The sequence below is a fragment of the Engystomops pustulosus genome, chromosome 2 (assembly GCF_040894005.1).
Source record: "Engystomops pustulosus chromosome 2, aEngPut4.maternal, whole genome shotgun sequence".
NCBI classification, from domain to species: Eukaryota; Metazoa; Chordata; class Amphibia; order Anura; family Leptodactylidae; genus Engystomops; species Engystomops pustulosus.
The window spans coordinates 212,176,594-212,196,695 of NC_092412.1; the positions used below are offsets into that span (position 1 = coordinate 212,176,594).

The 20,102-nt window shown below is 39.8% G+C and overlaps 1 long non-coding RNA gene across 1 annotated transcript; it reads right to left on the reverse strand.

Annotated features, from left to right (window-relative positions):
• Positions 1-10,388: 10,388 nt before the first annotated feature.
• On the reverse strand, positions 10,389-13,807 carry LOC140119216 (uncharacterized). Its single transcript, XR_011853351.1, has 3 exons — positions 13,704-13,807; positions 11,879-12,006; positions 10,389-11,026 (listed from the first exon to the last, which is right to left on the reverse strand). It is a non-coding gene; the product is annotated as an uncharacterized lncRNA (long non-coding RNA).
• Between the last annotated feature and the right edge of the window lie 6,295 nt (positions 13,808-20,102).

Below are 20,102 nucleotides of genomic sequence, written 5' to 3' on the forward strand. Positions count from 1 at the left end.
CCCTTTATGACCTCCATATCGTGTTTTTACGGCGCCCATAAAGGGTACTTCTTCTGACGCGTCGCCTTTGTATGTTGACGCTTCAGAAGAAGGGTTTTTGCGTGATATCTGGTCATGTAAGTGCCGATGTCAGGCTGTGTCATCACAGCCCAGACCCTGCACTTACACTTTGGATCGGAAAAACTTTGGGGGATCCAATCCTTCCTGCTGCAGTCCTGAGGTCCGGCATGTACCCCAAGCGTGGTAGGTTTTCTTCACCTTGGGTTCTGCCCCCTGGCAGGACCCGGCTGTGACTCATGCTCAGTTACTTACATTATACACTGCAATAGAAGTGTATGGCAGTAGTGTAAGGGCTTGAACACGTCATCGAATGAACGCTTGCTGAAGCCCAAGTCTGGAAAAATAAAAAATGTAAAAAAAAAGTAAAAATAATTTTATAATTGTAATTAAATTAAAAAAAAAGTCCCCTAATCACCCCATGTGCCCATGCAGCAGTTTACCACCACATATGGGGTCTGAGCACACTCGGGAGAAATTGGGCATCAAACTTTGTAGAGCATTTAATCATTTAATACATTTGTGTCTAAATGAATGTATTTTCCCAAAAAATTCCAAAGTATCTAAATAGCACTTCCATTTTGTTTAAACCCATGTGAAAAAATGAAATGGTTAATAGACTTAATAGAAGTTGTTTTACATACATTGAGGGGTGCATTTTCTATAGTAGGGTAATTAATGGGGTTTTACTTTCATTTAGGCTTTTTACAGTCATTTGAAATCGGAGTTGTCCCTCAAAATGTGAGTTTGAAAAATCGCACCTAAATTTCTAAGCATATCATAGAAAAATGAGAGGACTCATAAAATATCATCCCAACATAAAGCAGACATTGCAGAAATGTTAGTTATCAAGCTTTTTAGGTAGTTTAACTAACTACCTGGAAAGCAGAATATTTCAAACTTTTAAAATTACATTTTTTTCTGAATTTTTGCCAAATTTTCATTGATTTCCAGAATTAAATTCTACAACTACAACATGAAGTACAATGGGGCTCATTTACTAAGGGTCCGAATCACGCATTTTCGTTGGGTTTCCCGAATATTTCCGATTTGCACCGTCGGAAAGCCTGACGGATTCGGAAAAACAGCGGAATTTTTAATAGAAATTTGTGTCGCAAGAACAGCACTCACATACACCGGGACGAAGAAGGTGAACTCAGGCGGACCTTGGCGCAGCAGTGACACCTGGTGGATATCGGGTGCACGGACCATAGTGAACCCCAGAAGGCCCGAATCCTCGTCGGAGAACGCGCCGCTGGATTGCGACTGGGCCGGGTAAGTAAATGTGACCCATAGTGTCACGAGAAAACAATCTCAAAATCCCCTGGATATGTTAAGGCTTTCCAAAGTTATAACCAATTATTGAGACACATGTCAGATTCTAAAAATCGAGTCTTGTCATTAAGCTGAAAACAATCGTCGGTAAAAGGGGTTAATATAACATTTATATAATTAAATATTTTTTCTGCTCTCTGCCACTCATACTGAAGTAGATGGGAGAAATAGAATGAAATATAAAGTTGTGCTGTCAGTGCTCTTTGCATAAGATTTGCTCTTTCACTCAAAATCGCAACACATCCATCATTGTACAGGTAGTCCCTGGGTTACATAAAAATGGTTTCCCTTTAAAATGAACCTCTAAATTTTATATCGGGAATGTAAAATATTCCCTGACAGTCTGTTCATTTTCTTAGCAGCTGCTACACCCTTTGTAGTCATTTTACAAAATGAAGTGTGTTCCAGTAGCAACATGAGAAGCACAAGTGGAAGTGTTCAATGAGCGTTCATACAAAGCACTTCTTAGGAAATTCCAGCGGCTTTGAACATGAAAAATGATTTGCTTTATGGAACATATTTTGTGGGTATGCAAATATTCATATTGGCAGGGGCTAAATTAATTTTTAGATTCAGTTTTACTGGTAGAGACTGAATGACTCATTCTAAGGTTAGATTCTAAGATACAGTAATAAACTTGCCACCAGCCAAACTCTAGTACATACTATATTATTTTGCACAAGGATGTTAGTCAGATGGATGGCTAGTAAACCTACATTAGGAAGAGTTACCAGTTAGGGCACTGTAGAAGGCCTGCATTTTAGCAAATACAGTCTTACAATGGACCTAGCACAGTTGCTCTTTTAGGGCTCTTTCAGACAACCATGAAGTGGCCAAAATTCTGACTGGACACAGTGCCAGAGACTCGGGGCATAATAATGATGTATGATGCATGGGGTCTCTGCTTTCTTGCAAAACAGCAGTGGCAAACTATAGTTATGGTTACAGTGTTGGTGCTGCTTTGTAGCTGGAAGAAGGGACTCCTTGCATCTTATATACCAGAGGTCCCTAACCTTTTTTGCACCAGGGACCGGCTTTAAGCTAGACCAGTTTTCCATTGCCAGGTGGGGGCGGGGCTTTGGTCATATGGGGTGGGGTTATGGAGGGGTGGAGCTTATAATATAAGATATCAGGGAGTGTCCGGACCAGATCCATCATATCGGTTTGGTGTAAAAATAAAGCAATGCAAAATGCATACAGCGTATCGCCATGTAGTATAAAAAGCATACAGCGTATCGCCATGTAGTATAAAATGCATATAGCGTACCACCATGTAGTATAAAATGCATACAGCGTGTCGCCATGCAGTATAAAATGCATACAGCGTATCGCCATGTAGTATAAAATGCATACAGCGTATCACCATGTAGTATAAAATGCATACAGCGTATCGCCATGTAGTATAAAATGCATACAGCGTATCGCCATGTAGTATAAAATGCATACAGAATACCGTCATGTAGTATAAAATGCATATAGCATACCGCCATGTAGTATAAAATGCATACAGAATACCGCCATGTAGTATAAAATGCATACAGAATACCGCCATGTAGTATAAAATGCATACAGAATACCGGCATGTAGTGTAAAATGGATACAGAATACCGCCATGTAGTATAAAATGCATACAGAATACCGCCATGTAGTATAAAATGCATACAGAATACTGCCATGTAGTATAAAATGCATCTAGCGTGCCACCAAGTAGTATAAAATGCATACAGCATGCCACCAAGTATTATAAAATAGATACAACGTACCGCCAAGTAGTATAAAATGCATACCGAGTACTGCCATGTAGTACAAAATAGAAGCCCTGATAAATATCACAAATGCTGCATATACATACAGCATATATACACATAAACAAACAGTAGATACAGCATATACACACACATACACATACATATATACACACACATATACATATATACAAACACATATATATACACACACATATTACATATATTTACACATATTTACACATATTACACATATATATGCAAAGATAAAGTAACCTTACCTCTCTATTGTGTTCCTGGAAATTTCGGTGCCTTGTCCTGCAGCGGTGGTGGCGCGGTGAGGTAGCCAGGAGTGGGTAGGTCGTGAGAGCGGGTAGGTCGGTAGCCAGGGAGCCGGGAGCCGAGAGCCTGGAGGGGGGGGGGCGTTGCAGAGACGGGTGGAGACGGGAGTGAAAGGGGAGCCGAGAGCCGGAAGCGGGTAGGTGAAGAACCCAGAGCGGGGGGGCAGAGGGAGTGGAGAGCGGAGGGAGCGGTAGGGGAGCGTGGAGCTTGAGCAGGGGCAGGGAGCCAAGAGCGGGGGTCGGAGGGAGCGGAGAGCTCGCGGCAGTAGCGGCACCGCACAGCGGGTACATCACGTCTTGTATACCTTTGATACTTGGAGCTTCATCCCCAACACTATGGACATCTGGGACATCAAAAAATGCAAGGAAACGCATGTGATTGTTAAGCCGATCGCATGCGTTTCTCTGGAAACGCATTTGCGTTCGGGCCGAGGACCTCCCCCTGTGCGCTAGCGTCGCGTTATTAACGGACGTCTGTCGGGACGTGTGACCGCGGCCTTATATGGAAGAAAATGGTCACTGAAAAAATGATTGTTTAAGAGGGGATGTCTTTTCAAAAGGATGTCCTTCTGCGGAAGTTTGTGGTTTGCACTGGCATAGAGATCATTGTTTGCAGTCAGTACATCCCCTCATGTAGGCCAACATCTGCCTGTTGTCTGTCAGAGAACTGTTATCAGATGAGGAACTGGAACCATCACATGAATGGTTGTGTAAAAAAAAGCTTGCTCCATATGATCAATAAGGACTTGCTTATATTGGTAAGCGGTGCTCATTTTAAAAACTTATCTGCCCATGTGCATCTACATATTCTGACTTATACGCAGTTCACTGGACGTAGATTAAAAAATAAGTTGGAAAAGTGCCTTCTGTTTTCTTCCTGCAATATCCACACCTGTTTTGGGCTACATAACTGCATTTAAACAGGGACACTTACAGGTAGGTCAAAAAATTATGTGAAAAGTCAGCATCAGATATTATACAATGATTCTGCCATCACGCTATAGCAGAAACCAGCCATTAAGCCAGGAGAGGCAGAGCTTGGTTAAAATCTAACCACCGAATTAGTAGCAATAATTCAGCATTGAAATAGTAGGGAAGAATAGCACTAAGGCCCCTTCCACACTAGCGTTGCATTTCACGTCAGGGTGCAATGCGTGAAAAACTGACGTTTTTGGCTGCATTTTTGTTCCATTTTTCCTTGGAGCCATTAGCGTTTTTGCGTTTTTCGCGCGCGTGTTGTTCGCATTTTTTTGCGTTTTCGGTGCGTTTTTCATGCACGTTTTTTAAGTCAATGGGACTTTTTCAAAGGGACCATCGTTCGGGAATAAAATGTGTTATTTAATTGAAAAAGAATGTCTTCTGATAAGTTAGCAGATGTATGCAAACATCTACAACCTTTTCTTCACTGTTCCGCGCGTATATTATCTCCCGACAAGTTAGCAGATGTGAAGAACAGTGAAGAATAGAATAAAAACAGTGAACACAGTATCATTTAAGTGAAAAACACAGTAAAGAACACAGTGAAGAATAGATTACAGATGTTCGGCACATCTGCTTACTTGTCGGGAGATACGCGCGGAACGGTGCGAACAATCTGCAATGTGTTCTTTACACACATATATATTGTTCTGCACATGCTATTTTGTTCGCACCGTTCCGCGCGTATCTCCCGACAAGTAAGCAGATGTGCCGAACATCTGTAATCTATTCTTCACTGTGTTCTTTACTGTGTTTTTCACTTAAATGATCCTGTGTTCACTGTGTTCACTGTTTTTATTCTATTCTTCACTGTTCTTCACTGTGTTTTTTTAATTAAATGCTCGATCTCGAGCAGGGGAATTATTCATGTCACCTAGCAACCCATCCGTTTAAAACGCATTGCACTCACATTGCACTTGCAATGCTTGCGAGTGCAATGCATTTTTGATGCGTCTCCATAGACTTTAATGGGGCAGAAAAAATGCGCTTGAAACGCAAAAGTAGAGCATGCTGCGATTTTGACGCGCGTCAAAACAAACGCAAGCACGCGCGTGAAAAACAACGCACATGAGGAAAGACCCATTGGAAACAATGGGACAGAGTGCAATGCAAGTTCTGTGCGTCAAAAGCACGCGCAGAACTCGCGCGTGAAAAACGCTAATGTGGAAGGGGCCTAAGAATATATGATATGCTGGAATCCGTGGATTGAGAAAAAATATAACTGGAGAAGATTATCTCTTTATGGGGGCTTTGGGGGCTAGGTGGGGAGAGCTTGAGATGGAGAATATCATCTTTAATTTCTTTTAGGTGGGGTGTAGGGTGGGAAGGTAAGGTGATAAAAAAGTTAATAATTTGTGCCAGGAAAATGCTCAACTGTGATCTGTAATAGAATAATAATAAGCTGTTGAATATATTTAATCTAATTTTACCCATATATGAGTTTCATTATTACATTTTATGTAATGTTTGATATATATATATGTGTATTAAAAAAAAAAATTTAAAAAAGGAATTAGTAGCAATAATTTACTATGCTAGTACAGACAGTTTGTTCTTAAGTTGAATTTGAATGTAAGTTGGAACTGGTATATTTTGTAACCCCGGCCAAACTTTCTTTGCTTTCTGTGACTATTGGATTTAAAAAATGTTGGGTTGTCATAAGAACAAGGATTAACAATAAAGCTTAATTGCAGACATCTTTGATAACTCTTAAAGCTGATCATTGTAGCCTAGGGCTAATGGGGTTGTCTGTAGGTCATGTGTTCTTAAGTTGGGGACCAACTGTACTGTGGTACTGTAAAATGGTTGTGACAATTAGATAGTTTGTGTCTGGCCTACAGTCACCTGAACAAAGGCTAGGCCAATGTGGGGGATGTTGCACTTGCACAAAACATTATGCTTTTTTTTTTCTGCCATGAAATCAGCCAACTAGCAGCAAAGTTAGGCTTAATGACCACACATGACCCAATTGTCTTTGTCCATCCTCAGTGGTATGTACTGAAATGTACTACTGTGTATATATATATAACTACTCAAAGAATTGCTTCAAATCTCAAATTTCCCCTTAGCCAAAATCATATGAAGTTACTTTTGCAGCGTAAGGGCTCATGCAAAAGAATTTTGTCTTTGGACGCGTGCTAGCCGTTGTTTTATTGGCAGTCCACAGACCACGGACCCATTGTTTGAGGGCCGATATTGCACACATTGCAGGAGGCGTTAGTCATTTCACACAGTCTGTGATCACAGATACTGCAGAGTCCTGTGTCACTGGCTGACCACACTGCAGAGAACAGGATTCCTGGCATCATATTGATTTGCATTGATATTTTGCAAGGAAGAAGAATCCTGTCCCGTCAGTATGGTCACCTGTAACATAGGGCTCAGCCTTTAATGAAGAAAATAAACAAAGGTCCAAGAAAAATAATTTGTCTTAAAGCCATAGCAATAATGTGAAGCATGTGTAATGATGATTAATGGTATTTTCTCTAACTTTTTTTATTGGAATTTTCATAAGTTTTGTTCAAAAAACATAAATATATCATATGAATTGCTTTCTGTAGTCATATAAGAATTAGAGAACATGTATGAACTACAATCCTAGTCGTACAGGGTCAAACCCTGGTTGCCAAGGAGAATATAAACCTAATATATAAAAAAAATAGAACATAACACTGACATGGGGGACAGACATAAGGATTGTAAGTGTATTGTGTGTAGTTGCCATTTGGTATTACTGTGCGGTTTGGAACACCACTTCAGCAAGAACCTTTGCATCGCCAAAAATGGTCTGGCATTTTCTATAGCTTTTAAGCTCAAATAACCAGTTCCCAAATCACCCCACTAGAAAATATGGCATTCGTGTAGGGCACTTGATAAGTTTTCTAGAAATACCTTACCTTTTTCCAATGATCTGTCATCTTAGATCAGCTCTATATGTACCAGAAGACATGTTCACGTAGAATGGGGCAATGTCTGCTGGTATACCTGTTTTCTTCTTTCTCTGCTTCCCATTACGACCCTGTGGCTCCTCTTTATATAACAAATGACATTGCTCATAGGGTGGACTTGGCTTGGATTCTGGCTAATTTCTCTAAGCACAATATATTTGCATTGTTTTATTGACATTGAGGTAGAAATTAAATCATGGACTATTTCTGTGCTTAAATGCATCCCAAATATTATCAGATTAACAGCTCTGCTAGCAGCAGAATGAATATTGCCGCCAAAAAGATGAATAGATAGACAAAATGTATAGTATGACTGAATGAGTGGTTTAATTTGTGACAAACTGGCCTAGGGATGCACAAAATTAGATTCTTAGTGGATCTCTACTTTGCTATCAGCTACTGTATAATCTCTGCTTCGCCTGGGCTACAAAACACACATCAAAGTTTCCACTTAGCTGAGGCAGGCAGAAGTGTGACCTACTTAGTGTTCTGCTTATGCCATTACTTTTTTGCTGTACTGTTAACCACTTAAGAACATAACCTGCAGGGGTAGATGGCCATTACTCCTTGGTTGTTATATGTATACATATCCTGATTTTATATATTTTTTTAACCATGTACAAATAATGTCATTTTATTTGTACACCTGGTCATTAGTGGGTGTATTCATAACACAGCTAAGGCCAGGCACTGAATCATCCAGCAAGTACAATAACTTATGATATTGCTTTATTAAATTTGCCAACAGTTTTACATGATTACTCAAGAAGTGCAAAAGTCTGTAATTTATCAAACTACTACTATAGGAATAAAAATGCTTTTGCTGAACCAATAAGACTGTAAATAATTAGATTTTCTCAATCACACCATCTAGGATTAAGGGGTAATTATCAAGGCTTGTAGTGGGGTACAAACCTTGAAAAAGCCATAATTTGTGGAAACCAGCCATGATTTGCAAATATGTCTTATGCCACCTCCATGCCAAGTGGGCAATGAGACAGCACAGCCTGCCACTCCTCCAGTTAATGAGAACAGGATTCTCATTCGCAGTGGGGAACAAGGTAGTCCAGCCAGCCAAATTTACTTTAGTCTCTACCAAACCGGTTTTAGCAAAAACGAGTGATTTTTTTTTTTTTACATTGATCCTTATACAGGCAGTCCCTGGGTTACATACGTTCCATAGGTTTGTTCTCAAGCTGAAATTGTATGACAGTCGAATCTGTACATTTATTTTGTTGGCACAGTGACAATTGGAGTTTCACATTTTTTTGCTGTGATGGGGACCAAAGATTATCAATAAAGCTTCATTACAGACACCTTACAGCTGATTATTGCAGTCTGGGACTATGGTTAAGCATTCAGAGAGCTTCACCAGAGGTCACAGTGGCCAGAGGGGTCAGTCTGGATCTAGGTGTCGTCTAAGTCAAGCATCCTTAAGTAGAGAACCGCCTGTACAAATGAAATTAGACCAGTGATCAATGCGCATAAAGTTTACTCTTTCCATCACAAAAGGAGGAACAAGTGAACATATGCAAGAGTTGGGGGAACTGATCGGTCCCAAAATTTCAAATAAAGGGTGGTCTCAAGTTGGCATGTGTATTGCGTTGTCAGTGACAAAAAAAAAAAAAAAAAAAAAACACACACACACACCTTAAAACCACAACTTAAGGCCTCTGTGAAAAACACCAATGTGAGAGTCCCAACTTTGCAGAAGTTATTTTGACAGGTGTTCTTTAGTTGCTTTAATTTACATTCTTCATTTATCAATGTAATAGACATCTATGATCTTTGACCCCTCTTTGCAAGAAGTTGCAAAAAAAATAAATAAATAAATCTAGCTGTCCACATTCAATAAATAGTTACGTAGCTGTCCTACATAGTCTAGTTCTGATTTTACAGATTTAGGCTCCATTCTCATGGGACCATTAATACGACCACACAATTTTCATACAGATAATGGCCCCCCTATAGAGGACAATGCCACCCATGTATGAGGCCTAACATTGATGCAGTGATGTACCTGAAGAGTGTGTAGTGCTAGTACTTTAGCCAATCCCATTCCAATGAATTGTAGCAAGCTGTAGCTTAGCTGCAAGCACATTGAGATATTGATGAGAGCAAAGTCATTATTTACTGTAGGGAAGGAATCAATTACCATTGTTCAGTCCCTAGGATGTTGACCCAAGCAGAGATTAAAACGGTCTTATACCAAAGCAAAGTTCATCATAATTAAAAATCCAAAATAAAAAACAAAATCGTAACAGATCTGTAATATAGATGCAGCATATGAAGAATGGCCCAGTTAATTCTAGGTATACAGGCAGTCCCCGGGTTACATACAAGATAGGGTCTGTAGGTTTGTTCTTAAGTTGAATTTGTATGCAAGTCGGAACTGTATATTTTATCATTGTAATCCCAGCCAGACCTTTTTTGGTCTCTGCGACAATTGGATTTTAAAAATTTTGGGTTTTCATAAGAATGAATATTAACACTAAAGCTTCATTACAGACACCATTGATAACGGTTACAGCTGTTTATTGTAGCCTAGGACTAAAGTACAATAAATTACCAATATCCAGATGTCTGTTTGTAACTATGCAAGTCGAGTGTTCTTAAGTAGGGGACCGCCTGTACATGATAGATGTGCTCAATATTAAATATTAATGCCCCACATGCTATTGCAACTTGAAAAAAGGTGACCATTCTACATATTCGTGTAAAAACAGCTCCACAGTTTTGTATGTGCTCACATAGGTCTAGGTTAGAAATTCCAAGCAAACACCTGTCCATATATTTCACCTAAAGCAGCCAACAGAAGATCTGTAGTGTTACAAGGTGGCCCTTCAAATGAATGACCTATGTAATCCATAGACCGAGCAGCCAAAGCAGGTATCCTCATGTGCTCCAATTAAAACAAAAAACACACCATTACTGCACATTGAAATATACACAAACATTATGGATTTAAATTCAGCAAGAAGATTTATTTAGGAAAAAGCATAATTTATATCAAAAATATAATTTTATTTAATCACCATTTCTCAGCTTCAGGCATTAAATTTAAATAAATGAATCCACGTTGTTCTCCAGACGATGTCCTGTAGTGCCCAGTACACTCATCCATAAAGTAGGAAACACTACAGCGTTCAGTCCTGTCTAGTAGTGCTTTCTACTTTATGGGTAACTGCACTGTATTTCAGTCTTCAGATCCAGTCCAGTTGTGGCTCCTCTCCGATTGTAGTATTAAAACAGGTTTATCCAATCAAATCAAATTAGTTATCCAAAGTTAAAGTTTTCAGCGTTACAAAGAAAATCATATTTCATTTACATACATCTATTTGATCATTCACTTCACATTATGAACATTCCATGGTGCAGCTTGAAATTTTTGTAGTTTTCTTGTAGCGCCCAGTACACTCATCCATAAAGTAGGAAACACTACAGCGTTCAGGGCTGTCTAGTAGTGCTTTCTACTTTATGGATGGCTGCACTGCAAGTCTTTGCATCCCCGGAAAGATGGCATTTCCAAACAAACCATCAATGGGATTTCCTCCATTAATATCCAACTTACCAAAAGGATGGTTAAAAGTAACTCCACAATTTCTGATTTTAGGAATACATCCTGAAAAGATTAAAATAAAGCAAGAGGTCATTGACTTGTATTCTGGATAGACATGTTATAGTTAAAGTGGTCAGATAACCATTTAAACTCTTTTCCAATTAAAAAAAAAAAAAAAAGTTTGATACATAGTGAAAAACGAATTCTAAACTATAGGGGAAGGGGGGGGGGGATGCATGTGACCCATTGTCCACATAATAGTTTTTGGAATAATAGAATTCTTATACAAATTCATAGGCCTCAACTGTATATTGATCCCATTCCACCTACTGCTTTTTCTGTAAAATTGCACAGAAAGGGTATAAATCCAGGAATAAGTCCTTAGATATCATCAGGCATCCGTTTAAGGGAAAATATGAAAAATACTCACAGGATAGTCAATTTGTCACACAATATTTAGCATAAAGACTGGTCTAAAAGGTGGACCCCTCGCCCTCGACAAATTTTGAGCAAAAACCAAGCTTTCGAAATCAAATATGAAAATGTATAGATGCTTCATGTAGAGGAATGACAGTATTGAACATCTTTATGCATTAATATACATTATATTCATAATATTTCTAAAGTCGCCTAATAGTTTTCAGCTACTAAGTTTTTCTATAATATTTTTAGCTATCCATTTGTCACTGTAATAATCCTTATAAAGTATACAACACTATGAATACTTTAGTTAGGAAATGCTTAAAACGTCAATTAACCTTCCAGAGAAGCAATTTTAACTTTAAAAAAAATTGAAAGCTTCACTGTAATGAGTTCACCTTTCATATTCACAGGCTTTTAATGTTGCACTTTGCTTTCCTGCCCCTGTGGTATAACAGGTGTAAAGTTTTCTAACCAGGCCAGTAATGTACCTACAGTTTTTGAAGCCACATGTACGTTATCCAGGTGGCATCTTCAACGGTTCTAAACTTCCTGAGCAGCTGAAATAAGTTCCTCCAGTGATCTGCATCACGAATCCTTTTTTCAGTCAGTTAGTCCGCACCCTATTAGTGAAGAGAAAATAAGCCAAAATATCATTTGTCACTTCACCACCTCCCGCCAAACAGAGTTTCACTTCTGCTTTTTATCTGACTCATACTAATCCTCAATATTCATGAAGCTTGTCTGTTCAGCTAGAACGCTGCACGGCAGGAAATGGTGGCCATTTAAAACAGCGCAAAAACGAGTCAGTAGTTTGATGGACTAGAGCTTTTGCTATGACACAGAAATAAAGATTTAAGATAAAATGTTCTCCACTGGGTAATAGCAAAGTATTTTGTTTATGACAAAACAATGTTTAATCTCATTTGCAATACTTTACAAACTTATTGTATTAGCTGTAAAGGAGACTATAGCGGGACCAAGCATAAACGCTCAATAAAGTACTGCAATTCCCTTCCCCTCAATCATATTGAGGATCATTGGAGGTTCTCAAAGCAGATAGATTAAGCCACAAAACTGATTGTGATGCAGTTTTAACTGCAACATGTGACTCCACCCTGAGCCAAATGTGTAGATTGATAGCAATGTTATATGAAAGGAAACTTCATGAGGGATGTTACTTGGAGAAACACTGAGATAAAGGAGAGGATGAATATGTGGGAAACTCATTTGGTTGATGGTTATGAGTCCCCAAATCTACATTGCATATGACTTACTTTAATAGAGCCAGCATATACATTCTAGGGGAGATATGTAGAGTAATTGAATAAATGATATAGATCAAGTAATAGTTTACCAAGAGGAAGGCCCCCTGCAGCATGAGTGGCCAGCTGACTTTATGGGGGGGGGGGGGGGGTTCTTGGCATTCCCATGACAGATTAATTTTATTGCACTTCATCCTCTGATGCATCTGAGAAAAGGTGCAGTCAGAAGTGTCTGGCAGTGGAATATTCAGATTCATTTACCCTTTCCTAATCCTTAGACCCCATGAGAGATAAAGTACAAGATAAGCAAAGATCAGGGATATTCTTTTGTCATTTAAGAGATAAGAACACTTTGTCAAATCATGCAAGTACATGCATTGGGAGTCAGGGAGGAAAGTCGAAACTCAAACAACTTTGACCGCTATTAAAAGGTTTATATACGCCGTTGGGTTTCTTGGACATTTCACAATCCAGTTTAAAAAAGGGGGGGGGGAAGATACTAAAACTAAGAAAATCTTTAATTTGCTGTGATAAATGCACTTTATTTCTGATACCACTATAAATATGTTTTTGCATCATTAAATATTGGTTAAAAACCAGTTGCCATTTATAAATTGTAGACATGTGATAAACGTAAAACAAAGATTATATTCTAGTTAAAAGAGAATGCTTTAAGTGTCGAGTCATCAAGCAAGAACATTGCCTGGATCGTGTGAAAAGAAGAACACTGCAAGTACAACAAGTTCTAACTATAGGGCTGTACTTTTTAAGGAAGCTGTAACAAGACAGGAGGAAGAGAAGATTACCAAACTCTTTCTAAAACGATGCAACACCAAGAAAGACTAAGGGGTGGTGGGAAGCTGTAAACATTTTACCCATGTTGTGGCTTATAGAAGGAATACAAAGATTATTGCTTATTTTGTGAAAATGAGCAATACAAGCCGATTAAAAATGAATTAAGTGTGAACTTAAAACCCTACATAGTGATAACCATTGAACTCAATGAGGACTATGACCATGAAAGCGATTGCATTCTAGCCACCCCATGCACTTACTGTGGGACTTCAATTCTTCAGGTTGAGGGGGGTGCCCTTTCTTCGTAATCCACTGCAGCTTAAGTATTGACTTCACCAGGGACCGATGGGTAAAAGGATGGAAAGCAGGCCAGCCTCCCCTTTTAACCTTTCCCAATGGCCAACGTCACTAACCACAGATAGAGGAACTAGATCTAGCTCCGCCCATGCACCATACAGCGAAACGTTAATGTCTGAACAGGGGCCGCTGTGTGTCGCAAGGGATGTCCTGCAGATAGAGATAGTCAAATAAAACTAATGGAAAGACATGGAACCAGTGAAATTTTGCAAATTTAAAAGGAAGTCATCCAAAAAAAAAAAAAATGCTCATCCATTTTAGAGAATTGTATCGGTATTATATCATATCCAATGAGATTACTTTCAGTGTTAAAAAAACAATACAAATAATAGTATTCCACATAAAATTAATTGCACAACCTGATGTAACATTAGAATGCTGGAGGTTTATAGATCCCGGCTTTTCTCACAAAGCATAAAGACAAACATTCACGGCCTTGTGGGGAACCTTAGTTGAACGTCTTTCAACGTTTTTTTTTTAGGGAAAAAAAATAAATAAATAAAAATAATATGATATAACATAACTACCCAAAATATGCAAAGAAAGGAGAATCATCCAAGTCACCATGCAAAGAGCAGAAGAACAAGAAATAGAAGATCTATATGCATGGAACATGGAGGTGTGTAGTACTGGGGGGGGGGGGTTTACAATGACAGTCAGCACTTGTAAATGGAAGTTGCTAAAGATACAACTTATCTCCTCAAGCAGCCTCCTCCACAACTTGCTGTGGTTTGCATTCACAGCAGAGACATGCAATAGGGGGGCTGGGTAAACAATAGAGAAAAAAAACACAGTATCCAAATGATTATAAAAACTCAGCAGCAATAGAAAAAAAAAAAAATCATATTTTGTACCTTCTAATAAATATTTTAGAATGGAACATACCATGAGTAGACTATGAAAAAAAGAAACCCCAGGTGACATTTGGACGGTCAGGCAGTATAGCCTATTCTGTGGATGCTGAAGATACATTGTTAAAATGTACCTTCTTTCCTTTATAGGTTCTCCCCCCAATATGATCTACACCTGGATTTGCCTTCCAAAGCAGCATCAGAAAACCGGACGTGGAGTAGGGCTTCAGGGATCCGACAATGACAAACACTTGTCGAGTGTTTTTTTCACTTTTATCATTGAGGGAATGTGTACGTGCCACTCCACTCCTGGTTTGGGCATCAAAATCTGCATCTGAAAAACAACGTGTGGATGCACCCTAAAGTCAAATATGTTGTATTGTGAACTATTTTGCACTGAGTTCATTCCGTGCATTTAGTGTCAGTCCAGGAAATGTAGCCGGCACATGCACCATGCTTCTCAGACTAAACACAATCAGGTGTACCTAGAAGCTGCATGGGTTTTATTTTTAGGGGGCGTACTTTGGCCTAAACACATATGCATTTCCAATGACACCCATACGACTGGTGTGGACGTGTTCACACGCATGAGTTTTTAAACAAACTGAAACTGCATGCTATAAAATGGTCCAAAAATGGGACCCGTGGCATCACCCTGAGGGCGCGTTCACACGTTGCGTTTTGACCTGCGTTTTCATTGCGTTTGAAACGCATATACAACAGCTGAAGAGAGGTGATTTGCCTAATTACATCACTGTTAACATTTCCGTTGACAAAACGCATCGTAAACGCGATGTTAACACATGCTTTAACACATGTGTTTTGTTAACGCATGCGTTAACATTGCATTTACAAATGTAAACGCTAATGTAATTAGGCAAATCACCTCTCATCAGCTGTTGTATACATGTTGCAAACGCAATGAAAACGCGACCAAAACGCGTTTTTTGATGCATTCCAAAGGCTTCAGCCTTGATCACATGCTGAGGTTACATTGCGTTTCCATTGCATCTGCTAAAACGCAATGTAACCTTGGCATGTGATCAAGGCTGAAGCCTTTGGCTGGGGCCACACGCACCGTTTTGTCTGCACAAATGCAGACACAAACGCAGACAAAGCCACACCCTTTGGGACGGGCTGCGGCCTGATCGCATCGGCATTTCTATGGAAACGCCTGCGATCGGGAACGAGCCGCCAGTGTTTTGCGTTAATTTAATGCAACGCCTTTCTGCTTTTCATGGGCTGCAAACAATGGATCCATGGGGAATGGATCCATTTGCAGTCTGTGTGTCATGAGTGTTTGATTTGTTGCCAAGCAGTACGTCCCTGTGTCATGTTTTTAAGGATTCTCAAAAAAAAAAAAAAAGAATATTTTGACAAATGATGTCACTACCTTGTTCCAACCCTTGAAGGGTAACATGGTGCTAACTAACAATTTATTCTCAAATACAGGTGGCACATGGATGACACCCATGTGGCCTCCATACTTCACATTCTAACAGAGTCCTATGGGAAGCCCCTACCTGGAAACAAGGGCAGGAATAGGACCTGTTCTGAGTTTGCTCATAGTCTCCAGATGAATCTGTGAAAAACAAGTGCACGGGTCCATGCTATTTAACCCCTTGGCGCTCTGGGTCTATTACGGTGCAGTTTCTGACTGGCCAATTGGAGCGTTTTGGGGCTGAAAACCGAGGTTTCATCTCGTACCTCCTCCATCAAGCAGCACCATTTTGGTTTAGTATCACTGAGGGCGCGTTCACACGTTGCGCTTTGGTTGCGTTTTAAAACGCATTACAACAGCTGAGGAGAGGTGATTTGCCTAATTACATTACTATTTACATGTGTTAATGCTATGTTAACACATGCATTAACAAAACGCATGTGTTAATGCTGTGTTAACAGTACGTTGTAAACGCAAACGTTAACAGTAATGTAATTAGGCAAATCACCTCATCTCAGCTGTTGTAATGCGTTTTAAAACGCAATGGAAACGCAACCAAAGCGCAACGTGTGAACGCGCCCTGAAAAAAAGGGCTGAGCGTTACTGTTACACCAAAATCTGTATTTCACTATCCGATCCCTATTTGTTCCCTTCTGCGTCCTGTATATTCAATGTGAACACCTTTCATGATCACACTTGTCCTCTGTTTTTCCCATCTCCTGCCTGAGGGCGTGTTCACACGTTGCGCTTTTGTTGTGTTTTCATTGCGTTTTAAAGCACATTACAACAGCTGAGATGAGGTGATTTGCCTAATTAAGTTACTGCTAACATTTGCGTTTACAAAACGCATTGTAAATGCGATGTTAACACATGTAAATAGTACATGCGTTACTAAATGTAAATAGTAATGCAATGGTCCCCAAACTACGGCCCGCGGGCCGTTTTTATCCGGCCCCCGCCGCATCCAGCGCTTGGAGCGCCAGCGGCTCCTGCTGATGCCTCCCGCAAGTCGTGGCAGTCGGGCAGGAGCCTCCGTCCGTCTGTACAGGAAGCTCCTGCCCATCACTGAATAGTGCTCGACGCGGCCGATGTGCCCGCTCGAGCACTATTATTACAGGTGGAGCGATGTGGCCAGAAGACAACCCCGTGAACCTGGATGACGTAATCACGCGGCCGCGCACCCCTTCCCGGCCGACAGCAGCCCGAAGACAGAAGACACGGGAGCCGCTGCCAGAGGTGAGTATAGGATTTTTTTTTTTTAACCAGCAGCAAATATATTTTGCCGGTCGGGGGGGCCCTAATATAAAAAAAATAATTAATTATGGGGGCATTAAATAAAATGATTAATGGTGGAGGAGCATTATAGGGAATAATTAATGACGGAGGGGCAGTATAGGGAATAATTAATGACGGAGGGGCAGTATAGGGAATAATTAATGACGGAGGGGCAGTATAGGGAATAATTAATGACGGAGGGGCAGTATAGGGAATAATTAATGACGGAGGGGCAGTGTAGGAAATAATTAATGATGGAGGAGCAGCATAGGAAATAATTAATGATGGGGGTGCAGTATAGGAAATAATCAATGATGGAGGAGCAGTATAGGATATGTGCAGTGTACAGAGGAATTTATTTTTTTTTATTTTTTAACTTTAGTCCGGCCCTTCAACGGTCTGAGAGGGACCGTGAACGGCCCCCTATGTAAAAAGTTTGGGGACCCCTGTAGTAATGTAATAAGGCAAATCAACCTCTCCTCAGCTGTTGTAATGCGTTTTAAAAGCAATGATAATGCACATAGGTTATTTTTTTTCTCCCAGTGCACTGTTGGTGTACCCATAGGTTGGTGTGTGCCGGCTGTGCTGCTTGTCTGTGTAGTTGGGTGCACATTATCTTATTTTTCTGTGTACAATGTCTCAGAAGACATACACCGTGTTGGTGGCATACAATATGCTGGCCTCTGACGAGTCAGCAAGTGGGGATGATGTCCCCTTATACCTCTCCTCTTCCTTATCTTCCAGTGACCTGCAAGAACCCTCAGAGAAGGCGTCATAGGGTTTATACTGGAGAAGTGCCCTGTACTTCTGCGGGGGAATTGCCTAGGACTTCTAGGGCAGAATTTTCTGGGGCTTCCACTGACCCCACATGGGTAGCCCAAGATAATTATACCCCTCAGGTTCCAGACTTTTTACGCCAACCTGGAATTAAATTGACACGGCAGGGCTCAGAGATGTGGACTTTTTTAAGTTTTTTTTTTTTTTTTTTAATGAGGAGCTGTTGAATTTAATTGTATTCCAGGTAAATCTCTATTCTGCACAGCATATTGTCCAAAACCCCTCTTCATTTTATGCACAACCCTAGAGGTGGACCCCTGTCACTGCAGCAGAGATGGAGAAATACTGGGGCATAATACCTCTTATGGGGATTGTAAAGAAGCCAATCAGGGACTACTGGAGTACAGAGATTCTGTACCATATCCCAATGTTCTGCATGGCGATGAGTAGTATGCGCTTTGAAGGCATCCATAAGTTTTTGCATTACGCTGACAACACACAGTGCATTTTATTTGGGGTCCACCTGTGGGGTTAAAATGCTAACTGTACTAGTTAATTCATGGAGCAGTGTAGTTTCCAAAATAGGGTAAGTTCTTAGGGGTTTCTACTGTTATGGAAATATAAAGAAGACCCTATTTTGCAAAAGGTTGCTACAAAAAAAATAGTGGTATGACTTTTTGTCTAAATAGTAGAACAAATTTTTTCACATTTCTAGTCAAATGTTTAAGCAAATCAATTCAACGGGTCAAACTTATATATTATAGAGTCATTACAAACAGAGAACTTTTTCAAGTGTTTATTTATGTTAATGTTGATGATTATAACTAACAGACAAAGGAAAACCCAAAAGTTATCTAAGAAAATTAGAAAATTATAAGACAAACTGTAAAGAAAATTACTGTTGGCCAAATAAAAAGTCTGTACAGTAAATGCTCTCAATACTTGGTTGAATCCTGGCATGAATGACTGCATCATGGAGGGATCAGCTGATGGCGCTGCAGATGTGTTATGAAAGAACAGGTTGTGTGATAGCAGCCTCCAGCTTGTCTGCATTGTTGGGTCTGGTGTCTCATCTTCCTCATGACAAGACCCCAAAGGTCCTCTGTGTTTTATCACGACCAATTGTCTACCAGGAAGTTTTAGAGCTCCCCATGCTTCCCTCTGCCGACAGGCCTTTTAGAGATAGAATTTTCATTTTCCAACAGGACTTACATGGTTTAATAACCACAGTATCAGCAAACTTATCTGACCTTAACCCCATAGAGATTTTAGGGCTAGTTATAAAAGGATGAGACACCAGACCCAACAATGAAGATTAGCTGGAGGCTGCTATCACACAACCTGGGCTTCCATAACACCTCTGCAGCGCCATCAGCTGATCCCTCCAACCAAGTATTTGCATTTACTGTACATACTTATCATTTGGCTAACTTTTTTGTGTTTAAACATTTTTTTACAGTTGGTTTTATATAATACAGTATTCTTATTTTCTAAGATGACTAAGGTGTTCTCATTGGCTGTAAGTCATCAACAGAAATAAACACTTGAAAAAGTTCACTCTGTTTGTATCTCTATATGATTTATGACTTCCACTTTTTGAACTAATTTACTGAAGAAAAAAAAAACCACTTTTTGCTGATATGCTAAATTATTGAGATGCACCTGTATGTTCCTGCACCATCATCCTTTTTCTGCCTACAGCTTCTGGACCCCAAAGCATTTGTATTGTTTGTTAAAATTAAAATGTAGGCTTTAAATAGTACTACCGTTGGTAAGCTGTCCTCTGGTTTTGGACTTGAAGGATTTTTTTGTATTCTATAAACCAGTTATTAGGGAATTTATTTTATATTGTATTTAGCACAAGCTCATGTACCAAGCAATGAAGTCACCTGCAGTTACAAAATCATATGAGTGTCTCAGATCTCTTCCCCTCCATGATATTCTCCCTTAAGAAAGGT